This window comes from Caretta caretta, chromosome 19 (assembly GCF_965140235.1).
Source record: "Caretta caretta isolate rCarCar2 chromosome 19, rCarCar1.hap1, whole genome shotgun sequence".
NCBI lineage: Eukaryota > Metazoa > Chordata > Testudines > Cheloniidae > Caretta > Caretta caretta.
In genome coordinates, this window is record NC_134224.1 from 14,638,740 (window position 1) to 14,652,286 (window position 13,547).

The following is a 13,547-nucleotide window of genomic DNA, read 5'->3' on the forward strand; positions in this document are numbered from 1 at the left end:
TACAGGCGGTTTTTTGAACAAGGGCCTGTGGCATTCATGTTTACTAATGCAGGCAAAACAGCAACAAAGAGTAATTACATTTAGCCTGCATTAAGACAAGACTATGCAAATCAGGGGAATGATAAAAAGAAGTCTTTCAATAGGGTTTTTATAGACTCTACACCTGAGTAGTGTATAAGGGCCTGGCACATCTCTGAGGAATTCAGATAGTCACATACTCCATCATTCCAAACCATAGCCATGTTGATCTCTTGTAAATATCACTGGTGCAAGCCAGCTGTACACGTCAAGTTGAAGATTTTCAAAACTGACTAGTGATTCGGGGTGCCATGATGGCCTCAAAGGACCCTGATTTTCAGAAAGTGCTGAACATCAGTAAGTGGGCTCAGGTTGGGTACCCAAAAATGAAGGCAACTAAAATCACCAGTAACTTCTGAAAATCTTGGCACACATTTTGATACAAACAAAAATTAGGTACCAAGGCCCAAATCCTCAAAGGTATTTAAGTGCCTAACTCCCTCTGAAATCAGTGTGATTTAGGCACCTAAATATATTTGAGGATCTGGGACCTACATCCATCATGAAGCACCTCAAATAAGTGGTCTGGTTTTCAGAGGGGGTGAGCACCTGCAGCTCCCTTTGAATGGGGGTGAACTGTTCTTAATGAACAATATACTTGATGAAGACTTTTAATTTATACAGATAGGTTCATTTTTCAGATATTTCAGCCCCAGAATTGTAGCCAATGGAGTTCTTTTTCCAAATAAGCTCCTTTATGTGTTTTCCTGTGCTGCCTTCTCATGCATGGGAGGAGCACGCCATAAACATCCACAATGCTATCTCATCGTCCTCCTTCCAATTCCTTCTACACACTCTCCTTTGATGTGAGGCCTACACAAAACCTGACCACTACCCATCAAGCTGACCAGTACTGTCTCATTATTTCCTTGTGCTCCCCCATCTGTCAGCTCTTGTTTTACACTTGGATTGTAAGGTCTTCTGGGGAGGTATCTTTTTGGTTTTTGCTCTGTATGTACGGCACCTGGCACAATGAGGTCCAAGTTCATGACTGGGGCACCTAGGTACTGCCTCAATACAAAAAATTTAAAATAATTGTCTTGAGCTGCAGTTGCCATGTATTGATTAGCACTGCTGTGTGACTGGCCATAATAGGCACATGCTGGAGTCCATCCCTATTCACCAAAGCATGTGCTAACTTGTGAAATCATTAAGTCAATGGGATTTTAAATGCATGCACGATTCATTTTCCAGGATCATTTACGTGGACAAAACTTCACTCACTCAGATGTTTGTGACAAACAAGCTGGCAAGGATGGGACAATGGAAATTTGGTCTCTAATCTGCTAAAGCCTTCACAAATCATTTGTCCTCCTTTATCTCCCCAGCTCCATGATGAATGCAGGGAAAGGAAATGAGAAGACACATAAAACCTTGTTTGCGTTCCATAATGTTACTGCTAACAGGATGTACTAATTAACAAAGGAACCTCAGCAGACAGGAGTCCTTTTATTTTTAATTAACACGCTCTCGAAGGTAGGAAGGCACAGAGAAGAACTATGCAACTAGCAGGTCAAAGGTCTCTCTCTTGCTGTCTGGAGAACTCACTGGTAGGTCTAGGCTTGTTATTATATGAGTCAACTGCCAGGCTGCACATAAAACTGCATTGTAGGCCCTGCTTCAAAGGAACAGGTTTCAATTAAAATATAAGAGTTGTCAATGACAGGCTTTAATCAAGGGTTTAATGAATGGCTGACAGTTACGGTGTTGAATGCTATCAGTCTATCATTAATTGTTTCAATGAAGCACTGACAGGACATATATTTATATTATAACCTTCTATTCAAAAGCTCCCAACGGAATTCTAAAAGTTCCCATCGCTTCTCTCTAGTGCTATGCCATCGTTAGCTCAACTCGGGCCATGGAGGGTAAGAATACACCTAGAGCCAATCACGCCTATGTAGCCCTCCTAACAATGTGGTTCTTTGTCTCCCTCTAGTGGCTAGAGAGTGTGTAGACATATATACATCTGTGACCGCCTAAGGGTCTATTGAAATCATGGTGAAATCACACATTTTTCGCAGGTTGGTCACAGCATGAATAGCAAATTTCGCAAATGTGTTCATACCATGCCACCCTTACATCTGCGCTGCTGCTGGCAGCGGTGCTGCCTTCAGAGATGGGCACCTATCCAGCAGCTGCTGCTCTCCAGTCTCCCAACTCTGAAGGTAGCGCAAAAGTAAGGGTGGCAATAGTGTGACACCCTTACAATAGGCTTGCGAACCCCGTTTGGATCAGGCCCCCAGTTTGAAAAATGCTAGGGTAAAAGTTAAAAAAAAGATCAGATTTCACAGGGGAGACCAGAGTTCATGGTCTGGGGCACATTTTTCATGATCACGAATTTAGTAGGGCCCTACTACTGCCACACCTTTAGTTCAAGTAGTTGTACAGCATGTTTTTAGATCTAGAAATGCTGGGTTCAAAACCCGCAGATGACCTGTGCAGGAGATCAGATTAGATAATCATCAACGTCCTTTTTAGCCTTAAAATCTATGAAAGCAACGATGTTGTTACAGTTATAGGACTCTAACCAAACACTTTCTGTAGGAACTGACTGAATTTCTCTATGTTTATAATAGCACCTAGGAGACCAGGTCACGAACCAGGACCCCACTGTGCCAGGTGCTGTAAAAACACTGTCCCTGACCCAAACAGTTTGCAATCTATCCTGATCCAGCCCAATGTGGTCACTCTTCATGTGCTGCCTCGGATGAAGCCTGCACTTGTGCAGCTCAAGGTATGTCTACACTTCACTGTAAACCTGAATCTGTGGGACCTGGGCTTGTGGCATTGGTGCCCACTCTTGAGTTGGTGCCCACTCTTGAGTGTCCACACTGCTTTGTACTTCTGGGCTTACAATTGCTGGAGTCAGGTCCCACAGCCGGGTTAATGAGTCCATACTGCACTCTGCAGACCTTCTAACTTGGGTCTCCGGCTTGAGCTGCATCCACACTGCAAAGTAACAGGGCGTGGACCCAAGTTGCAGTGGGTCTCAGGTTCTGACCCACTGCCCCCAGCAGGGTTCTCGGACCAGTCCCTGAGTTCTTGCTGGCCTGAGAGAGACTGATTTTTGCATGGACAGAATGGGGGGTTTGGCTCAAAGCTGAGTCAGAGCCCAGCCTTGTCTTGCAGTGTAGCCATACTCTGAGTTCTGCTGCCACTTACTGTGTACACAGCGCCACCTAGCAGCTGGCTACTAGAGCAGACGGCACAGTTGGGGCTCAGTCCTCAGCTGGTGGAAATCCGAATAGTTCCATGGATGTGGATGGAGTCATTGAAGTCAATGGAGTAACACTGATTTACACCAACTGCAGATCTGGCCCTTCCATTTAATCCCTTTCTTTTGCTTGTTACATGTATTTTATTCTCATGCAAAGGGTCAAATTGACAGGTTGGGAGATGACACGGGTCCCTCGCAGCACAGCACAATGACTGGGCAAGCATCCCTGCCCCACTCTGGCAGTCATCCACCAAACTGACTGAAAGAGCCCAGCTGTAGGGAAGAAAGCTCAGTTCTGTAGCCAACGCCCATTCAAACCTGTCCTCCCCACAGAGAGGGTCAACAATAACATCAATTCACATGGATTGAAGTTTGGCTTTATGGTTTGGATGTTTGTGCATTACGAGCTAGCCTGAGACCCATCCAACTCAGTGCACTAATTGGCTATTGAAGGATTGCTACAGTATTTTGACTTGTCCGACAAACAAAAGAGAGGAGAAGGGGCCATGTATGCCATTTTCAGAGGAGAATTTAGAGGGCTGGTGAAAGGTCGTGGCTGACAGCAGAAGAGACTCCTGCTGCAAAGACAACAGTGCTCCCCACACACTCAGAGGAGGAGAGAAGCCAGAAAAGAAACTGGTGTCAGCTGATTTTAGAATCATTGAAATGGGCTGGAAGGGATCTCAAGAGGTCATCTGGTCTAGCCCCCTGCGCTGAGTCAAGGCCAAGTAAACCTAGACCATCCCACACATGGGTTTGTCCAACCTGGTCTTTAAAACCTCCAATGACAGGGATTCCACAATCTTCCTGGGTTATCCATCCCAGAGCTGGTTAGAAAGTTTTTCCTAATCTCCCTTGCTGCAGATTAAGCTGATTACTTCTTGTCCTGCCTTCAGTGCAGATGGAGAACAATTAACCACTGTCCTCTTTATAACAGCCCTTAACATATCTGAAGACTTGTTGTGATAACTGGGCCTTCATAGAATCATAGAATCATAGAATATCAGGGTTGGAAGGGACCCCAGAAGGTCATCTAGTCCAACCCCCTGCTCGAAGCAGGACCAATTCCCACTTAAATCATCCCAGCCAGGGCTCTGTCAAGCCTGACCTTAAAAACCTCTAAGGAAGGAGATTCTACCACCTCCCTAGGTAACGCATTTCAGTGTTTCACCACCCTCTTAGTGAAAAAGTTTTTCCTAATATCCAATCTAAACCTCCCCCACTGCAACTTGAGACCATTACTCCTCGTTCTGTCATCTGCTACCACTGAGAACAGTCTAGATCCATCCTCTTTGGAACCCCCTTTCAGGTAGTTGAAAGCAGCTATCAAATCCCCCCTCATTCTTCTCTTCTGCAGACTAAACAATCCCAGCTCCCTCAGCCTCTCCTCATAAGTCATGTGTTCTAGACCCCTAATCATTTTTGTTGCCCTTCACTGGACTCTCTCCAATTTCTCCACATCCTTCTTGTAATGTGGGGCCCAAAACTGGACAGAGTACTCCAGATGAGGCCTCACCAATGTCGAATAGAGGGGAACGATCACGTCCCTCGATCTGCTCGCTATGCCCCTACTTATACATCCCAAAATGTCATTGGCCTTCTTGGCAACAAGGGCACACTGCTGACTCATATCCAGCTTCTCATCCACTGTCACCCCTAGGTCCTTTTCCGCAGAACTGCTGCCTAGCCATTCGGCCCCTAGTCTGTAGCGGTGCATTGGATTCTTCCGTCCTAAGTGCAGGACCCTGCACTTATCCTTATTGAACCTCATCAGATTTCTTTTGGCCCAATCCTCCAATTTGTCTAGGTCCTTCTGTATCCTATCCCTCCCCTCCAGCGTATCTACCACTCCTCCCAGTTTAGTATCATCCGCAAATTTGCTGAGAGTGCAATCTACACCATCCTCCAGATCATTTATGAAGATATTGAACAAAACTGGCCCCAGGACCGACCCCTGGGGCACTCCACTTGATACCGGCTGCCAACTAGACATGGAGCCATTGATCACTACCCATTGAGCCCGACAATCTAGCCAGCTTTCTACCCACCTTATAGTGCATTCATCCAGCCCATACTTCCTTAACTTGCTGACAAGAAAAAGGAAAAAGGAGACGGTTAGGATAGAGAAGAAATAAGGTGGGGAAGGAGACCACACAAGGGGATGGAGGTGCTGACAAAGTCTCACATGATTCAGATTTACCCTAATTGTGAAGATAAGTTCATAACACACCACAATAACCTATAATAACAAATGTTGATGGGAAAAGGTATGTAAAGGAGATAGACTGAATTAGTCCAAACAAAAGGGCTCCTGACATAACTCAAGGGCTGTGTTAAGATCATGCCCGGTAAACAGGAAGTGTGGAACTGGCAATCAGTGAACCAAAATTGGGGTGTCAGAAACTAGGCCTAATTGGTGGACAAAATAATGAGGGGATCGGCTGTTCCACCCACCACTACCTTTGTGGGTCCTTAAAGGAAGAGACTTTGGTAAGAAAATTGTCTACTGTGGCTCTTCACCATCATGGTTGCCCCCTCCACCATCTCCTGGACCCCCGGCCCTTCTTTGTCCTAATCCTGAGATGTCCTGACCAGACGGGGCCAGGGAGAGGGACCCTGATGGCATCACCAGCTCCAGATGAATCCCAGACGTCACCTGGAATGTGAGACTTTGTCAGCACCTCCATCCCCTTGTGTGGTCTCCTTCCCCACCTTATTTCTTCTCTATCCTAACCGTCTCCTTTTTCCTTCTGTCCCATAAGTGTCTGACTTAACTGGCCAACACGATATATTTTGCAACACTGCTGTGAGCCTGTGACCAGACAGAGGCAGCTAAAAACAATGCCCTAAACAGCCTTAGTTTGCCAGGTCTCGGTGTGGCTGATCAGACCGGGTTCTGTGCCTGAATTTTTCCAGCCATCAACTCCAGAAACTGCATTTTCTATCTTTGCTCTTCTTTTCTCTTCCCTCTTGTGTGTGTTCATCTTGTTTTGTCTTCCAAGGAAACAGGGTCGGGCTTTAACAATAACAGCCAGCTCTAGCCCTTCTCAACTAATTTCTTCTCTTTTCCCCAAAAAGAACAGTTATTGCCATCTTTGATACCATCTAAGAGACTGTCAGATAAGGGAGTTTTTCCTTCTAAAAACTCTCTCTAGCTAGAGGGGAAAGGGAACAAGGGAAGTTGTTAAAATGGAAGGCTTATTTAATACTTTACATTTCAAATGCTTTAACTGTTTTTCCAATCTTTAATAAAAGGTTGAACATGTTTAATGTTGGACAGTGACTGGGTTCTAACAACATCTTTGAGCCCTTATACACCATCTAAATTAATACAACAGCCCACCCCCACCCTGGCTTCTTTTCTCAAGCCTAAACATGCCCAGTGTTTGTAGCCTCTCCTCAAATGTCAGGTTTTCTAAACCTTTTATCATTTTGGTTGCTGTCCTCTGGATTCTCCCCAATTTGTCCACATTTTTCTTAAAGTATGGAGGCCCAAAACTGGACACAGTACCCCAGCTGAGGCCTCGCCAGTGCTGAGCAGAGCAGGACAATTATCTCACATATGACACTCCCATTAATACACCCCAGAATATTAGTCTTTTTTTGCAACTGCAAGCATTGTTGACTTATATTCATTTTGTGATCCACTATAACACCTAGATCCTTTTCAGCATACTACTGCCTAGCTAGTTATGTTTTTTTCCTTCCTAAGTGTAATACTTTGCACTTGTCTCTATTAAATTTCGTCTTGTTGATTTCAGATCAGTTATTCAATTTGTCAATATCCTTTTGAATTTTAATCCTGCTCTCCAAAGTGCTTGCAACCCTTCTCAGTTTGGTGTGATCCATAAATTTTATAAGCATATTCTCCACTCCATCATCCAAGTAACTAATGAAAACACTGAGTAGTATCAGACCCAGGACTGATCCCTGCAGGCCCTCCTAGTTTTACAGCGAACCATTGAGAACCACTCCTTGACCAGTTTTGTACCCACCTTATAATAATTTAATCTAGACCACATTTCTCTAGTTTGCTTATGAGACTGACATATGGGACTGCATCAAAAGTCATATTAAAATCAAGATATATCTCATCTACTGCTTCCCCACCTTCACTAGGTCAATAACCCTGTCAAAGAAGGGAATTGGGTTAGTTTGGCATGATCTGGTCTTGACAAATCCACGTTGGCTATGAGGTATAACCCTATTATTCTCTAGCTGCTTACAAACTGATTGTTTAATCAGATATTGAAGTTATTGAAGTTAGGCTGACTGGTCTATATTTTTCTGGAAAATATGGGACAGGAGCATCTTAAAAAAACAGGGATAGGAGTGAATTCAGAGTATAACAGGCATAGGTGCCAACTCCGTGGGTGCTCTAGGCTGGAGCACCCACTGAAAAAAATTAGCGGGTACTTAGCACCCACTGGCAGCCAAGCTCCCCTCCTTACCTCCCAGCATCTCATTACATCACTTTTCATTCCCCCCACTGATGGCATTTTTCTGATGTCCTTTTTCTTCCCAATTTTCTTCCTTCTGGCATGTCGAAATATAATTTCCCCTTCGCCCCCAGCAAAGTGCCTTTACTTCTGCACAGACTGCACATAAAACAGAAAAATTAGGACTGGAGAGATCGGCTAATAAGTAGTTGCCATCCATCATAGGAAATTACAGCTTTCCTTTCTTCAAAGAGTAAACCCCCATCGGTCTGTCAATGCCAGAGAGGCATCGCTTATCTCCCCTGCTGCCTGAAAAATGCTTAAGTTCATAGCTTTCAGAGTAGCAGCCGTGTTAGTGTGTATTTGCAAAAAGAAAAGGAGGACTTGTGGCACCTTAGAGACTAACCAATTTATTTGAGCATAAGCTTTTGTGAGCTACAGCTCACTTCATCGGATGCATTCAGTGGAAAATACAGTGAGGAGATTTATATACACAGAAAACATGAAACAATGGGTGTTATCATACACACTGTAAGGAGAGTTATCACTTAAGATAAGCTAATAGCAGCAGGAGAGCGGGCAGTGGGGGGGAAGAAAACCTTTTGTAGTGATAATCAAGGTGGGCCATTTCCAGCAGTTAACAAGACCATCTGAGGAACAGTGTGGGGTGGGGAGTGGGGGGAAAATAAACATGGGGAAATAGTTTTACCTTGTGTAATGACCCATCCAATCCCAGTCTCTATTCAAGCCTAAGTTAAATGTATCCAGTTTGCAAATTAAGTCCAATTCAGCAGTCGCTCGTTGGAGTCTGTTTTTGAAGTCTTTTTGTTGCAATATTGCGACTTTTAGGTCTGTAATCGAGTGACCAGAGAGATTGACATGTTCTCCGACTGGTTTTTGAATGTTATAATTCTTGACATCTGATTTGTGTCCATTTATTCTTTTACATAGAGACTGTCCAGTTTGACCAATGTACATGGCATCATGGTTATAAGACCAGAAAGGACCACTGTGATCATCTAGTCTGAGCTCCTGTATGGCACAGGCCATAGGACTTCCCTGAATTAACTCCTGCTTGAACCAGAGCCTATCTTTCAGAAAAACATCCAATCTGCCAGTGATGGAGAATCCCCACAAGTCCTGGTATACTATTCCAATGGTTAATTACCCTCGCTAGTTAAAAATTGATACCTTCCAGCCACTGGATCTTGTTGGATCTTGGTGTGACGTGTCATTCCATATTCTTTGTGAAAAGATGCTTATGATATGAATATGACATAACTGAGATATACGTTATGCAAGATGGCTCATGTGAGATATCATTGGAAAGGTTATGATTTACTGAATGTGATTATCCCATTTGTATGTATTGTAACAGGGTCGGGCCAGATGGCTACAGGGGAAAGTAACAGAAGGCAGAAATATTATCCCCAGGTTAAGTAGGTCCCTTTTCCCTGGGTAAGGTAACAGGGATGGTTCCAGAACAATCAGGAACCTTCTGGAGACAATTAAGACAGACAGGCTGATTAGAACACCTGCAGCCAATCAAGAAGCTGCTAGAATCAATTAAGGCAGGCTAATCAGGGCACCTGGGTTTAAAAAGGAGCTCACTTCAGTTTGTGGTACGCATGTAAGGAGCTGGGAGCAAGAGGCGCTAGGAGCTGAGAGTGAGAACGCGGACTGTTGGAGGACTGAGGAGTACAAGCATTATCAGACCCCAGGAGGAAGGTCCTATGGTGAGGATAAAGAAGGTGTTGGGAGGAGGCCATGGGGAAGTAGCCCAGGGAGTTGTTGCTGTTACACACCTGTTCCAGGAGGCACTCTAGACAGCTGCATTCCACAGGGCCCTGGGCTGGAACCCAGAGTAGAGGGAGGGCCCGGGTTCCCCCCAAACTTCCCAACTCCTGGTCAGACACAGGAGGAGTTGACCTGGACTGTGGGTTCATGAAAACGGCCAAACTGAGGGCTGCTGTGAAGCTCCAAGGTGAGCAAATCCACCAATAAGAGCAAGACCCACCAAGGTGGAGGAGGAACTTTGTCACAGTATGTATCATTTCTGTATCTGAAAATAGGAATATTGACAATGTATCTGTATTTCAACTATCCTTCTTTGGGTGACACCCACTGCTAACACTTCAGGTACAACAATGGAAAAGCCAGACAGGGCGGATGGCCCATCAACAAGGACAATGGACTGTAAAAGAGCTTAGTCTTCCTGTGAATCTGTGGGTCAGCCTGTGAAGAACGGCTCCAGGGACCCTACAGAGGCATGTGACCATGTCACCTGATACTGGAAACCATCTTGAATTCTGTATGTTTCCACAAGAAACTGGGTGAGGGGGTGTCAAACTAGGAAACAAATCCTATGCCTTATGCAAATCCTATTTAAGGGTGGGGAGTGAGGTAATCCAGGTCATCAGTTCTCCCCTGCTACCCCACCAAAGATGACTGCTGGAAACAACTAAGACTGAACTGGGGGAAAGAACTGGGTCCAGGCTGGAAGGGCGTCTGGCTTGCGAAGAAGATTATTAGAACCACATTTAGGGTGAGAACTCAAAAGTAACCAGTTTCTTTAGCGTATTAAGCTTAGTTTGTGTGATCTGTTTTATTTTCTTAGTAATCTGCCTTGTTCTGTCTGCTACCTCCTTAACTACTTAAAATATACCTGTTATAGTTAATAAATTTATTTGTGGTTTATAATACAACTCAGTTTATGTGATTTCTAATGGGGGGTGGGGGGAGGAAGAGGAATTGTGTATACCCTCTTCCACGTTGAGGGAAGAGGCGAATATAATATATCTTTGGGTCTGTACGCCAAGGAAGTGCTGGAGCGAGTCCCTTAAGTTGAGCCTTCCCAGAGCTGATCTGCAGCTGGGTGTGGCCCTGCCTGTGTGTGTTAGAGGAGGTTTTAAGAGCCTGAGTCAGCAAGACAGGTAAAAGGGGTCCAGCCTGGCAGAACAGGTGGATTCAGTGGTATCTCAGCACATCAAGTGACTTCCCCAGGGGTCCAACCCGTCACACTTGGTCTGCTAGCTTGGCGTGCCCAGGGAAGATCTGAGAGTGCTTCCAATGATTCCTTCTTTGTTTGTATTGCCACTGCCGTGACCAAGCTTTGGCACAGACACCAACGGTTTTACGGAAGGTGTATTTGTTCCCCCCAGCTCTGTTTGTTATCCTTGTAACAAGCGGGTATTTTTCGGGATGGTGAGGGTCTCCTGATACAGCAAGTGGAAGCTGCTTTCTCTGAAGATCTGAACCTGTTTCCCTGGGAACAAGATAAGCTGAGGGTTGGTTGCCAGGCCTGACCTTCCCCGGGTGCACAATGGCTTTGGGGCAGAGAGTTTCCGAGGAAGATGCCCTTTGAACAGGAAAAAGCCAAAGGGCGGGCGCAGGAACACGTGCTGCCCTCCTCCAGTGTGCCGCAGAGCCACGTATCACCCTCCATGCTGCCTTCTCCTATTTCATAGCTTCATGGAGTTTAAGGCCAGAACCAGGGCAGTGAGGTCCTCTAGTCTGCTCTCTGGTGCATGACAGGCCATTGAATTTCACTCAGTTACCTCCTGCACTGGGCTCAGTAACTTGGATTAGACTAAAGCAGCTCAGTCCTCCCAGCTGGGGCTGATTGGTCGCCATGCGGCAGCTGGGGGATCAAACAGCTGCTGGTCATAAGGGAGGGGTGGCTGCCAGGGAGGCTGATGACCCCTAAGAGCAGGGGGCCTTTAGCAATGGACTGGTGGGAAGCTGCCCAGGTAGCTGGTCTTCCAGAGGAAGAGGATCATGGAGCAGAGTCTGGGGAACAGCCTACAGAAGAGGTGTGGTAGGAAACCAATTCTGATTGCTTCATGCAGGGTTCCTGAGTTGCAGCCCAGAGCAACAGGTGGGCTTGGGTTCCCCTAACACCCCCAGAGGTGGGGCTGGTGGAGCCTGTGGAGCCAAGGGGTCTGAACCCCAAGAGGATGGAGACTGTCAACCCTTCCATAGGATTACCAGCCTCCTAATCACCAAACTCTGTAGTGCCCTGAGTGGGGACAGACTGTTGATGATCAGGCTGGAGTTACAGCAAGGAGCTTCCAGACAGGGGACTAAATAGTGATTGGCTGAACAAAGGAGAAACTGATGCAGACTTGCCATAACACCTGCTCAACTGTGAGGGTGTGCTAGTGACTGAAAGCAGCCCTGGACAGAGGTCCATATGTTTTGTCCTTCCTCTGAGGGCCATTAGATTATCTCGTTCATTGGCCCCTACATTCTCCTTTTGGAAACCATATTTTGGCCACCATGGGCTGTGCCCTCCACAGCCCCTTACAGGGCTACTCTGTGGATGCCCTGGCATGAGATGTGAGCACAAGTAGCCCTCTCCGTCTGTCACCCCAGCGCAGAAACCTGTCACAGTCCTGGCACTTTCCTTAAAGTAGGATTTGCTTGCTGCTAGCACCCGCTGGTAGGCAAACCACGCCCAAAGGGCAGGCAAGAAAGACACCCCAGGAGTGGTGCATTGGATACATTCTCCTTATATGTGGAGGAGGGCTGGCTGTGGGGCTTAGGGGAGGTCCCATGCTTGCCTCTCAAAGAAGGACCCTGTTTGATTTAGCATCGCAGAGCCGATTGTCATGGAGCAACCTGCTCTAATTTCCATTTTCCTCACTCCGCAACGGTTCAGCTCCATCTGCTCGGTAAGAGAAGGGGAAATCATTGGACTCTTGCCTTGCCCTTGTAAGAAGCATCAGAGCTTTTGCCAGAAGGGGTCACATAGGGACTGACCCCCAGCCTTAATAACAATACCTAGCCTTCCTCTGGTGCTTTTCCTCTGGAGATCTCAAAGCGCCTGGCAGAGGAGGTGTGATGTTATTCACTAGAACTGGGACCATATAGAACATGGCTGCAACCAAAGTCCTGTAGTGGCACCAAAACTTGTATAAAGGGGGGTCAAATAAGGTGTCCCAGACAAGGCTATGGTTTGCTGGTTATGATTATGCTGTCTATATGTGTGTATCATTTTTGTAGTTGAAGTTATGAATATTGGCACTATACTGTCTGTAGTTCAAACCTGTGCTATGCTTCTGGGGGACACCCCAGGCAAGTTGGTGTCAGCTCTGCCTAGCCTGCTGGATGGCCCATTAAGGACCATCAGCTATACAACTGACCCATTGAGAGAAGGCAGACACACCTTGTGACTCAGCAAGGCAGGCAGGGACATGCCTATGGACAGAACTCTGAGGTGTTTCCAGGCCCTGGGATGGGCAGCTTGTCTTTGGAACAAAGAAAGAAAGACCACATGGCAAGAGACTATAAAAAGCTGCTGCAGCGCCTCCATCTTGTCTTCAATCCTGCTTCCTACCTCTGGAGGGACTTTGCTACAAACGGAAGCTCTACACAAAGGACTGATGACCATCCCAGCTCTGGATGCACTCCAGAGACTTGATTTGAACCCGCAGTTTATCCTATCACTGCTACAAGCCTGAACAAAGAACTTTGCCATTGCTGTATGTAATTGATTCCATTTAACCAATTCTAGCTTTCATTTATATCTTTTTCCTTTTATAAATAAACCTTTAGATTCTAAAGGATTGGCAACAGCGTGATTTGTGGGTAAGATCTAACTTGTATATTGACCTGGGTCTGGGGCTTGGTCCTTTGGGATCGAGAGAACCTTTTTTCTTTTACTGGGGTATTAGTTTTCATAACCATTTGTCCCCATAACGAGGGGCACTGGTGGTGATACTGGGAAACTGGAGTGTCTAAGGGAATTGCTTGTGTGACTTGTGGTTAGCCAGTGGGGTAAAATCAAAATCTGCTCTGTTTGGCTGCTT